This window comes from Microcebus murinus, chromosome X (genome assembly GCF_040939455.1).
Source record: "Microcebus murinus isolate Inina chromosome X, M.murinus_Inina_mat1.0, whole genome shotgun sequence".
NCBI classification, from domain to species: Eukaryota; Metazoa; Chordata; class Mammalia; order Primates; family Cheirogaleidae; genus Microcebus; species Microcebus murinus.
This window is the reverse complement of record NC_134136.1, coordinates 38,906,443-38,926,054: the sequence shown is the minus strand read 5'-3', so window position 1 is coordinate 38,926,054 and position 19,612 is coordinate 38,906,443. Positions and strand designations below refer to the sequence as shown.

At 44.7% G+C, this 19,612-nt stretch overlaps 1 protein-coding gene across 7 annotated transcripts in view; it reads right to left on the bottom strand.

Annotated features, from left to right (window-relative positions):
• PAK3 (p21 (RAC1) activated kinase 3) overlaps positions 1-19,612 on the bottom strand; it is a 254,528-nt gene that overhangs the window by 104,561 nt on the left and 130,355 nt on the right. The window contains exons 1-6 of one of the 7 annotated variants that reach the window (XM_075999451.1): positions 18,934-19,513; positions 18,445-18,560; positions 17,958-18,023; positions 17,726-17,835; positions 12,329-12,476; positions 11,094-11,182 (exon numbers count right to left, since the gene is read on the bottom strand). The exons of 1 other annotated variant lie outside the window; for it this stretch is intronic. The gene's annotated coding sequence lies outside the window, so the exon portion shown is untranslated. Of the gene's footprint in view, positions 1-11,093; positions 11,183-12,328; positions 12,477-16,686; positions 17,159-17,725; positions 17,836-17,957; positions 18,024-18,444; positions 18,561-18,933; positions 19,514-19,612 lie in introns of those variants that run through there. 5 more of the 7 variants (XM_075999453.1, XM_075999454.1, XM_075999449.1 and 2 more) reach the window with 5 other exon arrangements.

Genomic DNA, 19,612 nt, shown 5'->3' with positions numbered 1-19,612 from the left:
TTTACAAAGGCTTTTTGCATACCATAGAGGTGCCTGGGCACTGCTTTTCAACTTGTGCATCGTGGTTCATCATCCTAGATCCTTGCTCTATTCCCAGGTTCCCTGTACCCAAATAAGCTTTCTACAAGCAAGGTGTTCATTGCATATTTGAAGAAAAAAGCTTCATGGGGGCAATTGAGATCTGATATTATTTCTAAGCCCGGAACTTAAATCAATTTAGCAAAACTCACATTTTACCAAAAAAAAAAAGTGACTTCTTGCCAGAACTGGAGGCTAAAGAATTTGAACTGGTATAAAATACATCAATTCTTCCTCAAGTTTTTGCCCCTTGGCTTAAGTTTACATGCCCATATTTTAAAAGAGCTGAGCATGCATTTCAGCATCCTATTTGGGAGCTATGGTTAAAGAAGATGAAATATCATCTATTTAAAAAAAGGCTTTCTTCAAATACTGAAGGAACAATGGGACATAACAAGGCCTACTTTCCATCTGTACCACTTAACAATAGTAGAGAATAAACATTCAGCTTAACTGAAGAAATGCCAAGTCTTGGTTGTAGGAATTCTCCATCTTTGACCTCACCAATGACAAATGTTTTGCCTTAAAGAAAACTGACTATGGGTATAAAAAAAGATCATAATCAGCCCAAAGCAATCCTTCTAGGAACCAAAATCCTGATCAGAAGGATGAGCCCACAATATGGTGGCTTTCCCCTCATGGTCTTCCTGTGCCCAGCTTACCAAGCAATTCGTTTGCAAGTTGCTGGACCCACCAAGTGGTTTGTTCCCCTTGCTGCCTATCACTTTAATAACTGGTTGCATCTGCTCACACACATACAAAACAAAGATTTCTACGTGCTTAAGTCTTTCTGTGGCCCTGGAAAGCTCCAAAACTGAGATAAGAGGACCCCAGCCTTCACCTCAAAAGAAGGAAGATATGGTGTTCTGGGAGGAAAATTGCAGATAAAGCAGAAGCAGGGTTTGATGCAAGAAGCTGGAATCAGCAGGCCTGAAGGGAAATCAGTCAGTAGCTCCTAAATTATACCTGTGGAGCCTGGGCTGTGGCCCAGAACGCATGCTGACAAAAATATTGGGGAGAGAAAGGGGAAGAAACCAGGGTATTCATAATAAATATATATTATTCTGTATCAAATTATGCCCATCTCAGAGTGTTCTTTCTCCTTCAAGATGGAGCCTGATAAATTCCCAATGGCTTAGCACTCGAATCATGTCGGCCAACCAGCAGCTGGTTTTGTGGCCTTTAGCAGATTGCCTAGGCATGCCCTACACTCTTCTGCACACCTTAATAATGAGAATCTATTGGTCACACAGCTGTATAAATAGAGGAAAAGAAAAGCTCTTTTGATAGCCAAACATTGCTTTTTATAGGAAAATGTACCAATTAATGCTTTATCCTTGTTGATTTCTGGTTGACTTTCATTTCAAAGAATCCAAAACAGAGATGTACTATACTTTAAGAGGTCAGACAGTAACTCTAGTATATAATATGATCTATTATTAGGGCTCCTGAAACAACTCATCTGTGCAGGCATTCATTTACTCAAACAACAAATATTTACTAGTGCCAGGCGCCATATGAGGTGATTGGTGTAAACAGACAAACAAGCATCCAGCCTTGAATGGGGTTATAGGTTCCAGCCGTGGGTGTCATCCCTGGCTGCACATTATGTATAAAATCTATGTCAAATATACAGACAAAAATAGAACTACAAAAGAACTATAGATATGTGCATTGCAAAATGAAGAGTGCTAAAAAAAATAAAAGAGAGAGGCTTTATCACTTCAGAAGAGAGCAAGACTCTCTCTACCTGACTGCTATATGATAAATCATACTACCACACATAAGAAACGTGCTTGATATTATTCCAAAGAACATCACTGCTTGGCCTTACACCCCCTTGTCACCAACATTCATATGTAACAGGTATTATGTCAGGAACAGGAGGTATACAAAAAGAGATGAGTAAAGACCAGACCTTATCTTTGAAGAGCTCACAGTCTAGTGAGGAAGGCAGACATACATACATACAATAGGAATACAGTGTGATGCAACCCAGGTAGGAATAAGATGCTTTGGAGGGACAGAGCAGGAAGGATAATTCATGTTCCCAAAGGGGCTAGAGGATTATAGCACTTGAGCAGGATTTTAAAAACAGAAAGTGCTAGGCTGGTATTGGGTATTATTATTCAACAGTATATTTCAACCAATGAACCCTCCAAGCATGCTAGATTAGGTTTCTTAGCCTTGGGCCCCTATTTCTGCTGGACTAAATGATGTTGGTGTTGTAGTAGGAAGAGGACAGATCTTAAACCTCTGGAAGAAAGTAACATACGTAAGACTTGAAAAACCAGGACGATGGCTCCTGATGAACTACACAAGAAGGGATCGGTATGGTTTGACACAAGTATTTTCTAGAACTGTAGCCACGTATGAGCAAAGCAGACTTCTTTTGGGGAAACGTGTTAGGAATATAACACTTGTATTAAAAAAATTATTTCCTTTCATGATACATTTAAGAACTAAGTTGCATCTTGTTGTGCATGCAGTCTTAATTTGGGGGGTTGATGTGTGTGTGTGTGTGTGTGTGTGTGTGTGTGTGTGTGTGTATTTATTAAGAGACAGGGTCTCATTCTGTTGCCCAGGCTGGAGGACAGTGGTGCAATCATAGCTCAGTGTAACCTTGAAATCCTGGCCTTAAATGATCCTCCTGCCTCTGCCTCCCAAGTAGCTAGGACTACAGGCCTATGCCACCATGCCCAGCTATGGGGATTAATTTTTAATTAGTAGGTCTTTTATTGTTTCTAAGAAAGGAAGAATGACTAATTCTAGCCCTACTTCTGGATTATTCTGTGATCTTGAGGAAATCATTAAACTTTCGGAAATTTATTCATTCAGCATTTTTTTTTTTTATTATATGCCAAGGTAGGCAGAGTATGCTTTGAAACGACAGTGGAACAAGGGTAGCTAATGTTGCCCAGGGGGGTCAGAGGACACAGCACTTGAGCAGAGAGTACTGAAGGATGAGCAAGAATTTACCAGGTTCTAGGGTGAGAGATGAACAAGGCTGTCCCTGTCCTTAAAGAGACTTAACATATAATGGGTGACAGCCATGACATCTCAGTGCAAAGATAAGAAGAGGTTTCTGTGGAAGAACAGAGAGGGACTCCCAGCAGCCTGAAGATGGAAGCTTCATAGGGAAAGTATACTTAAGTTGAATTAGGAAGAATAAGTAATCAAACCATATTGCAGGCACAAGGAATAATGCACGTTAAGGCCCAGAGGAGATTAGAGAGAAAGAAGAGGAATGGAAAAAAATAATAAGATTAGTAAAGACAAATTAAGAAGGGTCTTTTAGGTCTTTCTGCAGGGTTTGGACTCTTTCTGTATATGTGAAGAGGTTCCAAGCAGTGGGATAGCATGATTAGCTTTGAATTTTAGAACTATTACTTAGGTGACAATGTAGCAGATGTCTAAGGTTGAAGACTTGGGAAAAGTTTTTCCCATGAAGTGGGATATTCTAGGTGGCAACATGGAAATAATTTTGAAAAGTGACAGCACTAAGAAAATCAGCCAGGGAAGCAGAAGCACAAGGAGTAAGGGGAGGACGGAGACTAGAAAAGAAAGATTTCAAGAGTGGACTCTATTTTGAACATAGGCTAAGAATGGCAAGGATACCAGGCCTGGTGAGATTAGCTGGTTTCTGGAGCCCAAAATGAAAATATGGGTAGAAATATATTTCTATCCCAAGAGGTCCAGAGAAGGGTGGGAGGCCTAATGGTTTGTGTAGCCTTTAGTTTATACTTGGGATTCCAAATAGAATGGCCCCTCAGTTTCCATATTTGTGAAATGAGAGCAACCAGCTAGCTTAGAATGGTGATAAAAACAAAGAATGGGCCGGGCGCGGTGGCTCACGCCTGTAATCCTAGCACTCTGGGAGGCCGAGGCGGGCGGATTGCTCAAGGTCAGGAGTTCAAAACCAGCCTGATTGAGACCCCGTCTCTACCATAAAAGTAGAAAGAAATTAATTGGCCAACTAATATATATAATATAAAAATCAGCCGGGCATGGTGGCTCGTGCCTGTAGTCCCAGCTACTCGGGAGGCTGAGGCAGGAGGATCGCTTGAGCCCAGGAGTTTGAGGTTGCTGTGAGCTAGGCTGACGCCACGGCACTCACTCTAGCCTAGGCAAGAAAGCGATACTCTGTCTCAAAAAAAAAAAAAAAAAAAAAAAAAAAAACCAAAAAACCAAAGAATGAAGTTGGTGTGCTGATAATGAATATGAATATGTTAGAAATCCCTTGTATTAGCAGCCATTGGACCACCAGTAATAATCATATTCTCAAGAGAATGAGCACAAATAATTCTGATATTTTTGGCCAATAAGACAGCATTTATAATGCGTTTTATGGAAAATTCACTTAAATTTTTATGCAGACTTTAACGATAAACATAATAATTCTACAAAGACTAAATATCTTCAAATTGACCTCAAATACATAACTTTTATATGAGTCAATATACAAAAATGAGAAGATAAGAACAGTGAAACATTGGAAATTTCAGAAAAAATTAAATTAAGAATAATCTAGTGGGAAGCAAGCCAAATATCTAAGCATCTTGTCTTTGAGAAGTATAAACCACATAGCAAGTACTAAAAACCTAAAGGAAACTTCAATTCACATGTGGTGGAAAAATATATCTCTATATCTATTCCTCTCAATAGAGATAGCAATATTAAGAAAATAAATACAATTGCAGCAGCAGTTCTAACACATTCATTTGTTGTTATGAAATTGTTCGATGGAGGGCTGAACGTGTGGGCCAAAGATGTTAATATGGAGGCCATCAGCAGGGGAATATGTACAATTGCCCAGGAAGAGTATAGAAAATAAAAGAAGATCTTAGGGGCACACCAACATCTAGGGGCTGGAAGAGGAAGAGGGACCAGTGATTCCTGAGAAAGATGGTCAATGAAGTAGAAGTGACATTATGATGGATGTCATGGAAACCAAGGGAAGAGTGCTTCAAGATGAATGTATGGCTATGAAGCAAATGTTACAGACAGGTCAAAAGCGTTCCTATGTTTTCATTCTCCCATCCTTTCCCTAAAGCTTACTGGTCTTGTAACTTTCATGGCAGAAGAGACATGGCCAAGTGGCACCAGAGTTCTGTTGATGTGTTTCAGTGTTTTAAGAATTCCCAGACTCTGCACATTTGGTGTTACTGGAGTAACATGAACAGAACCACACAATATGCCTCAAGAAAGATCTTCTTCTTGGTGGTGAATGATGTCACTGTGGCCATATATCACTCAGCCCTTTTGGGAAGGGTACTGCTATATTATGTAACATTTGTTGTACTCTTGAATGTTCCAGACATTGTATAAGATACAGAGAGAAGCAGTATGGTTCAGCTGGTGGATAAACTGTAGCTCACATTTAACATTTTTTTTTACAAGAAGGACTATGTTCAGTTCAAATAGCTCTTATTTGCTAACTGTAGCCCCAAAAGTTTTGCCAAGTGAAGATGCAAATATTCAATCTGGACTGGTGCTTTCTCAGCCCAGCACTGCCAATAATGAGCTTCATGACCTTGGATATATTGCTTGGCCCCTCTGAGTCTATTTCTTAATCTGGAAAAGGTGACCATCTTACCAGAAGGTTATGAAGATCAAATGATCCACATGTGGGAACTGCTTTGAAGTAATTTAAGACATTCTACCAATGCAAGATATTTATTATTATTGCCACAGATTTCACAAGCCATAAACAAAATTGTTATCATTTGTTGAGATCTTATCATGTCCCAAGCACTCTGCTAAAAGTTACTCATGTTCAAGTTCACATAACCTGCATAATCAAATACGGTATTATTATTACAGTACTTCTACTTTACAGATGCAGAAACTGACATTCAGAGGCATTAAGTCACTTGCCAAAGGTCACAGAGCTAGTAAAGAGAAGACTATACAATCCCACGTCTGTGTGACTCCGATGCCCATGCTCTCATTTCTGCTTCCTTAGTCACACAAAGTGTTATGAGATGCTTTCTCAGTTAGAGCTTTTGCATGGGCACAAATGTTTTTAGGGCTTTGGAGTAAGTGAACTGTGCCTCCACTGTGGTGCTTGTGATCAAAGCCTAGACATGGGCAGATCCTCTACCCACAAAGTGAACATTTCAACATTAAAATCAAGGGCAGATGACTGCCTATGGTCAAAAAGCCAAGTGCTGGTTCCACCTGCATTAGGAGTCGCTTCCACCCACTACTCCTATAAGCTTTGTACCAGCAAATGAAGGCGGCATCGCTGATGGCTTCTCTGATTTCAGAAAGGGGGGAAGTTGTAGGACTAGAGGAAACATCTAAAGGAACAAGAAACATAGTTGTAGTGGCAAGATAAACATATCCTAAAGTGACATAGGAATTGAGGAAACTTTCCATGGATTAAGCCTGTTTTTCACTCATCTTCTTGAGTGGGAATGAGCACTGACACCTAGCTTGTGGCTAAGCAGAAATAAAGACTTAAAGGAAAAGAGGCAAAAAGTCCTGTGAAAATCAGGTCTTTGGCTACAAAGAACCATACTGTTTCTATTATCTCAGGGATCTGTCCCTTTGAAGGCACCTACCCCAAATGGCTGTGGGTAAAGATAATAAGACTCGTCAATTGGTTGAACATTTACTATAAGCCAGACATTGTGCTTAGCATTTTCATATATTATCTCATTTCATCCTCCTAACAATTCCATGAGGTAGATGACATTAGTGTCACTCCCATTTTACAGATTTGAACACTGAGGCTTAAGAGGGATAAGTAATTACTCAAACAAGGTTACCCAGCTAGGAACTGGCCAAACTGGGATTCAAATGTTAGTCTGCCTGGCTCCAGAGTTGTTGCTCCTAACACCTCTATCATAATGGAAGAATGGGTTATTAAATATTTTGAAAGGTGTAAAATATCACATAAATGCAAGAGAGTGAGTCTTCTCAGTGCTTCTCACTAAAGTCAAATAAATTCAGTTAAGTGCATTTTTCCATTCCTAATATTCAGCCAGTACTGTATATTATAGAAATTACCTTTGGTGAATCTTGAGGTATCAGCAAAAAACTGTCAAATGTAAAATTGCCAGCAAATGAAGGTGGCATTAGCCTTCTCCTGAAGGAGGTGGTGACTAGATGTTAATTAAGTACAATATTTCCATTAAGGTCTATAGCTCACTTTTCTTCCTCTACCTTAGGCCCAGTGTGACAAAGTGCTCTATGACACAGTCTTCTGGGGAGATGGCACAGCTCTGTGCTGAACAAGACATCTATGAGGAGGTTTACTTTGGAAAGTGGCTTCCCTAAATTCTGATTGGTGTCCCCAACCACTTATGGGTCTTCAAGGCCTTTGGAGCTTGAAGACCACTGAATTTCATGATAAAGACCCCTCCGAGTGCAAGCTTCAAGATTTGCACTACTGTTGATGGGAACTTTATCATTTCCACACAGATGTTAGTACATCAAGGGAAGAGTATTGTGTCTTTCACCCATTTGAATCTCTCTCTGGGCCTACCACTATGTGTGGCCCATAGATAATCCCCAGTCTGAGCCAGTAATGCCACTGAAATTCTTGGATTGAGGAAGAGAAGAAGAGAGACACTGGATTTGTACTGATAACTTGTTGCTACCCATCTACTCCTTTTAGTTTCTTAATTGAGTCTCACAAGTAGCTGCTCTGAACCTAGCATTGTGCTAGGCATCAGGAACCCAAAATGAGCAAGACGATATAGAAGTTCTCAATCTACTGGAAGGTGGCAGGGGTAAGAGGGAGGATGAGTGATGTTTCATATCAGGCTGTTCCCAATAGCATGCCAGAACCCATATCAAATGACAGCATGGGCATATTTTGCACTCATTTTTGCTCCAGGGAGACTCCAGCAAAAGAAGTCACATACTAGAGAGATTCTTACAAGGTGATCTTGTGTTTCAAAATCACTGGTGGCAAATGGCTCTATTATAAGGCTTGTAATCCACTGGTTCACTACTGGGTTTGTGTTTCTTTTTACCCACTTGCAGGAAAACCTACAGTTTGTATGGGGTGCAAAGGACTTCCTTCAGCTTATCTGTATCCACGCCTACTGAGAAATCTCCTCTGGTAACTTGTTAGTAACAGCTGTTGAAATTTCAGTGGGGTCTATGTACGCACATGCACACTCATAGTAAAAATTTACTTTACCATCCAGCTAGTTCATGAACCTTCTCTTTGCTTTTCTTGAATGCCAGGGTCCAGGGTTAACAGGGTATTAAGTATACCTGGATACATTAGAGGTGCCTGGCGGAAGCAGTCCTGCCCTTTCCATGTGTGTAATCAGCAGGCAATTCCACTGGAGACATGTATTTTGCATAGGAAACCATTAAGAATGCATAAAGAAACACATTCTTCACCTTCTCCCCATCCTGGGAGAGAAATGGCATGTCAAGGTAAGCCATAAACTTTCAGAAAACAAACACACCATCTAAACTCCAATCTCCGTTGGACAGGACTGGCTAAGGCTCTATCAGAGACGCTCATTGTTAAAGAAACTATGTGGGAAGGATAGAAAACTTGATCTGTGGGTTTGAGCTTTGCCTTTTAATCTTAGTCATAAATTCTGCTCCTTTCTGCTCTGGAAGGATCTATTTTGCATTGGCACCCTGGATAAGACCAACATTCTTCTTTTGGCCACTGGTTGCCTAAAAAACTTTTAGCAAAGATGAAGAGAGCACTAGTGGCAAAGAGAAAGAAAAAAGAATGGTAACTATGAATATAAACTACTGCCTGAAATTGGGGGTATCATAGTGTATGTGTCAATGAGAAAGTGTGTAAATGTCACAATATCATAATCTCAGTATGGGGGGCATAGTAAGAGTTTGAGAAAGTATTATAAGGACATGCATGAGAGTGTGGGTCACTATCAGTATATGTGACTCAATGTGCATAGATGTGGGTCAATGTGATTATGTCAGTAATGGAATATTGGTCAGTATCAATGTGAATATGTGTCAGTGTTAATGTGTCCATGTGAGAGTCTGAGTAAAAGTATATGGTGTTTACAGGAGAGTGTGTGACTGCATAGACATGTGAGTCAGTGTTAGTTAAGCCTATCTTTATACATATCAATGTAAGTAAGGGTGTAGCAGGATGAGTGTGTAAGTCTATGTGGCCATGTGTAGTATCAATAATTGCCTATGAGTACATGCAGGTATCTATGCGAATTGACTATTGCAATGAATTAGTGAATTGTGTGCAGTGTGTGCCAGTGAAAATGCAGATCAGTGACTATGAGTGTCATTACATGTGCAATAGTGTGACTGTATATAGCAATACGAGCAATGTGAGTGAGGATGTATCAGTATGAGAGTAGGGGAGTAGAAATGTGTAAGAATGTGAATTGTGTGGTAAGTGTGATTCTGCCATCGTGAAAATGTGTGATGTATGAGTGGGAGATGGTGTGTGAGAGGGTATACATGTGCATGTACATGAGCGTGGGATAGTGTGGCTGTGCATCTGTGGGAATGAGCAGGAGTACATAATTTTGAGTATGTGAGAGCATTTGAATATGTGAGAATATAAGCATGTGTGAAGTGTGACTGTATGCTAATGTGCATTTGTATGAGTACTGAATGTAAATGAGCATATGTGTCAATGTGTCAATGTGAATACACCTAAGTGATTATGTATAAGTGTGAGAAGGTAGAGTGATGATTGTTAGTGAAAATGGCTGAATTTATGAAAATGTTTATATATGGTTATATTTCAGTGTGTGTACCTGCGAGTTTGGTATAAAAGGTGATTATGCCTCAGTGTGAAGTAGGTGAGTGTGTGAGTGTGAATGTGTGTCAAAATGTGTGTCTCCATGTGTGAATGTGACTATGTGTGGATGTGCCGGGGTAGGGGCATGGTTTCAGCACCATGTATATGCGTGCAAAAGTGTGTAATTCTGAGTGTAAGAGTGCAAGTGGGCGAGATGACACTACGGTGTGAGAACACACAAATGTGAATATATTAGCATATATGCACGTTTATGTCCCTGTGATGAGTGTTATACGTGACTATGAGGAGGAAATAATGCTATCAGTGCAAGCATCTTGGAGTTATGAAATTGAGTGTGTGTATGGCTGTGAGTATGAGAAAGAGTTTGAGTGTGGCTAGGGGGAAATCAGTGTGTATTTGTGAATAGAGTTTGTGTGATTATACAGGAATTTGAACACGTAAGGGTGACTGACTGTATCATCGTGTGAATGTGAGTGAGTGTGAAAGTATGTGACTGTGAGTGTGTGAGAATGAAATAAATAGCACAAAGGCGTGAGTGGGCGTGAACGTGAGGAAGGAGTGTGTGGTAAGCGTGACTGTGTGTCAACATGAAGACATGAATATATGAATGCGAGTGTGTGACAGTGTGAATGTGCTTGAATGCAAGTGTATCTGTAAATAGGACTATGTGTGAGGGCAAGGGGGTAAGAGTGACTGTCACTACAAATGAGTCCAGTGTTAAAAGTAAGTGGGAGTCTGGGAGTAACTGTGGGACTGTATGAGACTACATGAGTGTGCTTGTGAGGGTGTGTGTATGTGTGTGTGAACACTAGAGGGTATCAAAACAATTTGGCATGCTGGGAAACCTTCTCTAGAAAGTATCTTTCTTCCCAAAGCCACAGCATGTCTCCAGTCAGAGGCAAGTTACTTAGCCCCTTTCAACCTCTATCACCTTTGTTAGTAAAACGACAATAATAATAATACCTAACTTGAGCTAGTATCACTTGTATAATCAGAAACATAAATAACTATTAGCAAAAATACCTACCTTGCAGGGTTACTGTAGGAGCAAATGGTAGTATGCAGATAAAGTGCCTAGCATAGAGCTAGCAACAGTAGACGATCAATAAATAAAAGTTATTATTGTAGCTGTCATAGAACACCTAGGAGAGATCCAGGAGCTTGCTTCGTATTTTAGGCAGTTCTAGTTACCTTCTGTCCGTCAAGATCTATAGAGGATCCCCTACCAGAACATCGCTAGAAAGTTGAATGCATCAGTATCAACAAGGCTGTAATTTCATACCTTCAATTCCACGGCTGAAACTCTGGAGCTTCCCTTTCAGGAGAAGGCATCACAGAAACACCTGCCGCTGAGCTGCAGTTTACCTTGTCCTGTAGGCCCAATGTATGCTCAGTGTGAAAGGGAATCATATTGCTTATTTCTTGCTTTTTTTTGTCTAGTTTGTTTCTGGTTGGCTGTTTCTTTCTTTCTTTCTTTTTTTTTTTTTAATTTTGGTTGGCTGCTTTTTGACTTGGGCAATAGGAGAGATGCCTTACAAGTAGCCAACAAAGAGACAAAGGACCAGACAGAGAGACAGAGGGACAGCAAGCTACAAACAGGTAGCTGGACTGCAGGGAATAGCAACAAAAAGCCAGATGGTGAAGCTAACAGAAGAAACTATAGCGACTGCCTGAGAGGCAGACAAAAAGACAGGTGGATGATCAGAGAGGCAGGCTGAGTAAACCTGAAAGAAGTGCAGAGAAGAGAGAGGGGCTCAACTTGCAAAGCTGCCATGGAAGTGTCAGGCACTTTTAAGGGAGACAAGAGACCTGTAAAATCTAGTCCCTGCCCTTGAAGAGCTTACAATCTAGTTTACCTGCTAAGACAAAGACTCCAGAAACCATGCGAGAATTATTTAAGGCAGTAGAGAAACAAGTGCTACACTGCATGCTACAAACTCAAGTGTTGTTGGAGAGCTGGGGGAGGAAGTGCACATTGGTTGGGTGGGAAGTCAGAGGGAAGGTTCAGGAAGGTTTAAGCTTACTCTGCCAGGCCCAGAAGCAGGGATGGATGGAGTGGGAGTACACTTTGAATAGGAAGGTAAAATTAAGGTTATAGGGCAGTAGAAATCACAGGAACTGACAGGCAAATTTGCAGCATGTGGCTGAAATGCCACTTAGACATCAGGAAAGGAGGAGAAAAGGAAATGTCAGCTTGATGGGAAGCATGTCTGTGTTACACTGAAGTTCGTAGATGGTGCTTGACATTTGCAAAAGACTTGGCAATGATTATTATGTTGTTTCTCCTCCTCACCCCAAAATGTAGGTCAAGGCTGTCATTCCCATGTTAGAGATGAGGGAACCAAGAGACCAAGGGTAGCTGTACGAGACAAGATCTCCCAGAAAGCAGGGGTCATGCCCTGAAGCCTAGCTGGTGAGGCCCAAGCAGGGTCTTTGATATCAGGAGCACTGGTGGAAAGGCAGCATTTACCTGGATTTGGAGATCCCTAACTCCCTGCCTTGGAATCCATTACTCACCTCACACTGCCACCGCTGCAGGACCTCAGCACAGGTGGGTGCTGCCCATGAGAAGGGGCCGGGCTGGCTTCAGCTCCGACGGATTCAGTGCTGGGCACACCAGATGCCACAAGATGCAAGGACTCAGCTGCTCTTTCTTGGGGGCAACCTGCCGAGAGAAGCATTGTGGGGGAGAGGGAACCTCTTTCCCCACCTGCTACTACTCCCTCATCCAGCCCCCCCAAACATCTCTCTCTCTCTCTCTCTCACACACACACACACACACACACACACGTATACACACACGCACACACACACTCTACAGTGAATTTCAGAAAATCCCTTAAGGCAGCTAGAGAATCTGAGAGGCAAGAAGTGTAAAAAAGCATTGTCACATAGGATTCCAGACAGGGCATGGAAGTGGGAGGTAGGAGATGGGAGTTACAAGGTAACTACTGTTAGTCACTTCACCACTCTGGGACTGCTTGCTGTCAAGTGGAAAAGACCTGTCCTAGTTGCCTTGGTCAAGTGTTAGGAGAACTAAATCAAATAAGACAGATGTGAAATATTTACATAGTTTGCATAATTATGAAGACATTTGCATAATTACAGGAAGTGGTAGAGTCTAGTGGATAATACAAAAAAATGAAGAGATGATGGCCAGTGCAGGTTGGCTCCGGGAATATCTGCACTTCCTGACAACTTGGCACCGCTATTCAGTTCATTTCATCCCTTGAGTCCAGGCTTCCGCCTCCACTTCCATTCCCCTTCCCACCAACCTCTTTCATCAGAAAAGGAATTAAAAAAAAGTCTGTCTCTCAGGCAATAGCATTCTGCAGTCCCCTACTTTGCTAACATCTCACAGCTGCTGAGGGCCTCAGCCTCTGATCTTAATGAGAACTTTCCTCTACCCTCCTATCTCCACCATGTGCATGTCTTCCCCAGGTTTCTTAGGGTGGATGTATACTATTTGCTGTGGCTGTTGTTGCTTCGGTGATAATTGATCCCATCCTCCCTACACAGGTTTCCCTGTCTAACCATGGAGGAGACAGGGTCTCTTTAACCCCTCCCTTCTCTGCCTTTTCTCACAATCAATTGAGCCTCTCAAGGGAGAGGCTGATCTTCCCCTTTATAGAACCCCACGCTCTGCAATCGTTCCTATTCGGCTTCCTACTCCCCTTCCCTCAACAGTGTTTGTTCTCAAAGAAAAGCAGCAGCTATATACTAATTCCCAAAAGAACATGATTCAGGCTAGCATCCATTTGAGGATACCAGAATGAACGGGGTCCTAATCCAAAGACATAGATGAATATCTAAAAGTGGCGCGATGGCAAAACTGAAGGCTAAGAGAGCCAGGGAAAGCCACATGATCCCCAATTCCCCGTTCTCATATAAAAAGGCCATGCCATACTCTGAGTCTGCCTCTTGTTCCTGGGCAAGACTCCAGAGCAGTCTGTCCCCCAGCGTCCCTGGCATTCCCTGTGTGCTTCCCACACGCATACTCCAAGCAGCCTTTCCAAATCCCACCCACTGCGCCACTGAGAGGTGTACCCGCCCCCTCCCTCGCTGCATGAGCTCACCCTGCAAGAGGGCTGTGGGGAGGAGGGAAGGCTGCCAAAGCTCCAGAGAGGGGTGGGGCTTGAGGAGATCACAGAGAAGAATGGCCTCAAGAAGCCCCCTGCCCGTCCCTGGGGCTGAGGGCTGGTGGAGGAGGCCGTATCTGCTCTTTAGGGTGGGAAACTGTGCTGGAGGAGGTGGGAAGAGGAGGGGGCACCACTAGCCTGTATTAACCAAGAACCCCCATGTTTTTGAGCAAGACCAAGAGCTTTTCTTAAGCCTACCTCCACCTCCCCACGGCCGCCCTAACTGTAGCACTGTTCACTAACTCTATGGCAGCCTGTCTTGAACTCACCACTTGTCCAGCTTGAGCCAATGCAAAAGCAACTGGGAGGGCATTGAACTACTCCTGGTAGCCACACTCCTCTTGCCTGCCTGGGGAAGCGCTGTGTTGAGTGTGTGTGAGCACACGCATATTCTGGGTCATGTATCTCTGTGCTGCTCCCTGTGCCATGTTGTATGTGTGTGTGCTATGCCACACCATGTGTGTATATTGAGTCTGTATCATGTTGGGTGTTTGTGCAGTGTTGTGTTTATATCATGTTGCATACATGATTATGTCAGTACGCTATTATGTGTGTACTATGTGCCCGTACAGTGTTGGATGTATATTGCATCTCTACCATGTGGTATGTGTCATGTATCTACTTTGTTTTATGTAATGTCTATGCCATGTTGTGTGTCTTTATTATGTTGTAGGTATTGTGTGCTTATACTGCCTTGTTGTGCACGGGAGGCTCAGCCTCCTGTTAGAGAATGTGGCAGAAATCAGTGCAACACATCTTGTACATACTCGACACCCACCACTCCCCAACCCCCAACCTTGCTGCATTTCAGCTTCCTGCCACAATCCCTGAGGACTAGGGCTGCCATCACAGGGATGAGGGTGGAGTGAAGCTATGGACAATTACTCTCTCTACCTTCCCACTGCAAGTGCCTTGCCCAGCACGGAAGATTTCTGGGAAAGGAGTTTTGGAAACTTTCTCAGGCCCAAAGAAGGAAAGGGCACTGGGGCAATGGGGATGACTACCTCTATAAACCCCCAACCATATGCAAGAAGGAGAAGGACTTGCAAGAAGCAGCAGCTGCCTGAGTTTCTCTGCCAGGCTGCTTGGAAGGACTGGAACCCTTCTTCACAGGGAGTATCAGCTGCACAAGGGCACTGGCACCCAGGCTGGGCTGTGGGATACATGGGAAGCTCTGTCGAAGGTGTCCCCATTGCGGTCACTAGAGGGCGCAATTGTGCTGATGTTAGGAATAGTGTCTCCTTAGGATGCAGAATTGCACAAAGTCCCAGGGCTCAGGGGAAGATGGGGGAGGATAGGAAGGAAAAAGATATACACCCCTAGCCAGGCCCTTCCTTCACCTTCACCTCAAGCCCCTCTGTTTTGAGACTGAGTTGGGGAGTAAGGGCCACTTGTGAATATCTGCTGTCTACCCGTCCCGCTGGGGGCCTTCCTATAAGACCCCCATACAGAGTTTTTTAGAGTCCCTAGCAGATTCTCAACTTGGACTTCTTTTTTCCCTCTTGTTCCCCATTTCTATAAAATAAAAGTAAAGCCATATTGCTGAAAGAGATGAAACGTGTGTGGTTGTGGGGTTGTTTGTTTTGTATTGTTTTTGCCCAAACTGGAAGGTATACAAAAAAGAAGGGGTGATTTTTTGGGGAGAGAAGCTGTACTTTAGTGGACCTATCTTCATGACCAAGAATAAGTGGACTAACTTCCTACAATGTCACTACCATCTTAGAGAACACCTAGTCTAACTCCAATTTGAAAGACAAGGAAACTGAGGCCCAGAGAGGGGCAGACATGCTCAGACCAGAACACCTGACTTCTGAATCCCAGGGTTCATTCCACCCCAGCTCCTGCTGCTCCAGCCCCTAAAAACTTCGTCCTCCAAATTCAGCCCCCTCCCATCTCTCAGAAAAACCCCAGCCTTCCTCTCCTCCACTGTGCAGATTCTAAGGCCCTCCTGTTCCATCTTAGCGATCATGCCTGTGACCACACCTTTGGAATTATTTCCTCTCCCCATCAGTGAATTTTTAATTTCCAGTCTTCAAGGTCCACCTCCCCATTATGTTTCCCACCCCCAGACCCAGCTGCACCATTTGGCTCCTCATTGCATCCCCTGAGTGCAGCGCAGATTGTCCCAACCTGCAGATAATTGACCGAATGTGCAAATCAGACACAGATCTATTGCATTGATTAACATTTCCAATTAAACTGCCGGTTAGGCTATATTAGTGACTCAAATAATCACCGCGTATGCAAATGCAAATGCCTTCCAAAGCCACGGAGCGCGGTAGGAAGCGACGCATTTCTGGGAGGAAATGGAAACAGATTGCCAGACCCGGAGATTCATTTGGTTCTCCAGTACCCCGAAATCAGATTTTAAATGTATAGCTGTTAGTGTCACACCTGAAATGGAGGATTCGAGTCCCGCGCGCCGCTGCAGGCCCTTTCCCGCCCCCTGCTGGAGAAGCTGTGTAGTGCCGAGTTGGCAGGAGAGTCCACCCCAGGCCCTGCAGAGGGAACCGCCCCTGGCAGGTGGTAGGGGGTTGCCGCTGAGGCTTAAGCTATGTCCCAAATGCCTTGACAGCTGCACTTACCTTCCAGGGCAGAGGATTTACACCGTTCGGGCCCACACACACCAGGTCCCAAGGGCCCCTCGGAAGTAGGTTTTTTTTTTTGTTTGTTTTGTTTTTTGAGCAGGGTTTCCAGACCTGGCCCTAGCCCACAGTGTAAAAGCAGTCAACCTACCTGTCTAGACCAGATTCTTAGCTCCTCACTTCCCTTTGAGGCCCTGGACCCCCAGTCCTCTCTTCTTATCCAGGAGGCTGCTGCTCATCAAGTTTCTTCTCATTCCCTTGGCCAAAGTTACTGGCTACTGAAGGTGGGTTACACTGGTGGGGATGCTATTGATTTCCTAAATATCTAGAAATCATTTTCCTAATTCTTGGCTGAGCCATAGCTACCTCAACCACCAAGAGTTCTCCATCTCACCAGGGAAATCAGGGCCTTTGGGTTCCTAGTATGACCATGGCTTTTCTTCTTCTATCTCTCTACAGCTTTGCTCTCACCTAGTCCATCTGATGATACCTAGTCCATCTGATCTTACATACTCCATCTGATTTGTAGATATCTTTTTTTGCCTTGGCCACCCTCTTTGACCTCATAATAGCTTAGTCTCTGATCTCATAATAGCAGAGTCTCTGATGGCAGCACCTCCCCATCCCCACAGTTATTCTTCATCTACCTCACCTGGCACAACCACTACCCACCCTCCCCCAAGACCTCAGCAAACCTGTGTGCTCTATATACCATGTTCACCGCCGACCAGAAAAATCTTCAACCTGTGAGAATGATTAACTAGTCAGAATGTCCCTACATTCTGGTGCTGTGGCCCCTCACCTATACCCCTATTGCACATGAACCTCCTTTATTCATTAGGTCTCTCCTAGAAGGCCCACTTGCCTGTCCGGAGCCACTCAGGGTCTGTTCCTTGACATCCCAAGGTTTCTCTGGCCTCAGGATTCTCAGCTGTAGGACCTCACCCAGCATACCTCCTAGACTTAGTCTTTTCCCATTCAGTTTCTTTCATGGGAATGGGGAGTATGACATTTGTATCCAGAAACAGTGCTTTACAATGGCTCTCTCTCCAAGTCCCAGCCTGTTAATCATCTGTTACCGTATTAAGCCCCTATGCCCAAAGGTACCCCTGATTGGGGGTCTCAAGTACCAAATCACAGATCTTGCCCAATTATAATTTTGCAAATGGCCCAGTGAAAACCGCACTGACCTTTACACCTCGCTCATCCCAGAACAGGGCCACAGTGTTGTCACCAACAGGAATGGACCTCCTTCTGTTCCAACACCTCAGACAGCCATACAGTTGGCCTGGATTTGAGTCTGCAAAACCATGGGGGGAGCAAGACTAACATGGCTAAAGGCTTCCCTGCTGAAAGCCAATTTTTTTTTTTAAATAGCACTGGAACCGCCCCCATCATGCTTCCCAAAACCAAGCCACTCACCCTTCTCTCCTTTGCTTCTACAGACCACAGCCCAGAACCCTCAAGTCCAGAATCTGGAACTGGATTCTGGAAGGTGGGACCAAAAAAACAAGTGGGATCTCGGCTACTTGCCAGAACCACCCTCCCCGTTGATCCCCCACCCCTCCCCTCAACAGCCACTGAGGGAAGGAAAACCTGCCAGAGCAAGAATCTAAAATGTTCAGTTCACCCAAAAGTGCGGCAGTCATCTTGCTGGAGCCAGTTCACAAACTGAGGGCAATGCCCCCTGCGAGCTGAGGGGCACAGGGAAGAAGGGGAGGCAGAGCCCCCAATGACCCCCCTCCCCAGACAAAGACAAGGGCCAACCAAAGGACCCCAGGCTTGGTAGGGACGTTATTGCATCATTCTAATCCCCACAGGAGAAGAAAAGAATCCCCCTGTCACTACCATCCCCCTACCAAAAAAGGGGAGAGGGATAAAGAAAAATAAAAGAAAGAGGGAAAGGCACCCTTTTAAGAAAATCGTCACTTTTTCTGTTTGCTCAGGTTGGGGGCTTCTAAGGAGGACTTGTCCAGACCGTGGCCACACCCCCTCCTCTTCTCTGGGGGACCGCTGTCACCGCTACTGTGGCGGGGTGGAGGGGGACAGGAAGGTGGTATAAGACTTACAGGCTGACGTAGCTTTCAGGGCGAATTTTGTCTCAAGCGGCCCAGGCCCCAGTAGGCGAGTCTCGGGCTTGACCAAGCCAAGGAGCCCAGGCCCTCCGGGAACGGCCCTGACACACCCACTTGTCCGTTCGCGAGCCGGGATCATGCAAACTGCGCGCTTGGTCTCAGGGCTCCGGGGGAGCCACGTAGGAGACTCGAAGCTAGAGCGCCACGGGAGCAGGAGGGGGGCCCGCGAAAGGCAGAACATCTGTCCAGTGGCCTCAAAGCAGCTCCCAGCCGCCACCCCCACCCCCCGCGCTAGCCCGGGGGCAATAAGTCGCGGGATTTACCTGCCACTGGTCCAGCCACCCTGTCAAGACCTTTCCTCTCTACCTCGGAGCGCTCCGGCTGGCGGGGCTGGGGAGCCGCAGCCCCGCGGCCGCAGCCGCAGCCCCGGGCCCAGCCCGCTCCCCCCGGCTCTTCTCCCGCCGCCGCACACTGGCTCCAGGCGGGGAAAAGCTGCAGCCCCCAGTGCGAGATCCCAGCCGGCTCGCTGCCACAGCTGCCCGCCCGTGGTAGAGCCCCTGCTCAGCAACCGCTCCCTAACCCTTCTCTGCTATGACGTCACCCGGGCTCTGCACCGTACCTAGGCCAATCAGATGGTGAGCATAAAACTAAAATCGCCCTGAGTGGGCTACTGGGGACCAATCTTTTGTTTCCAGGCAGGAAGCGCCTGGGAGGGGGGAAAAACTGAAGGGGAGGGAACATGGAGAGGGAAAGGGAAAGGAGATGGAAACTTCTACACTGTCACGGTTGTCTAGACAGAGGTGGGGCCATCAAGAAAGGGGGCACCTGGCAGGATGGAGGGGAAGGGAGGGTTTCATTTATCTTCCTTAATTGCTCCCTTCAGGAAGACTACGATTTCAGACGAATTTTCGGGGGAGGAAATCTGTCCAGCTACAATGGCACGTTTTACTGGGGAGAAATGGTTTGGATTTGGGACACCACCTGTCAGGCAAGCAGGTTACA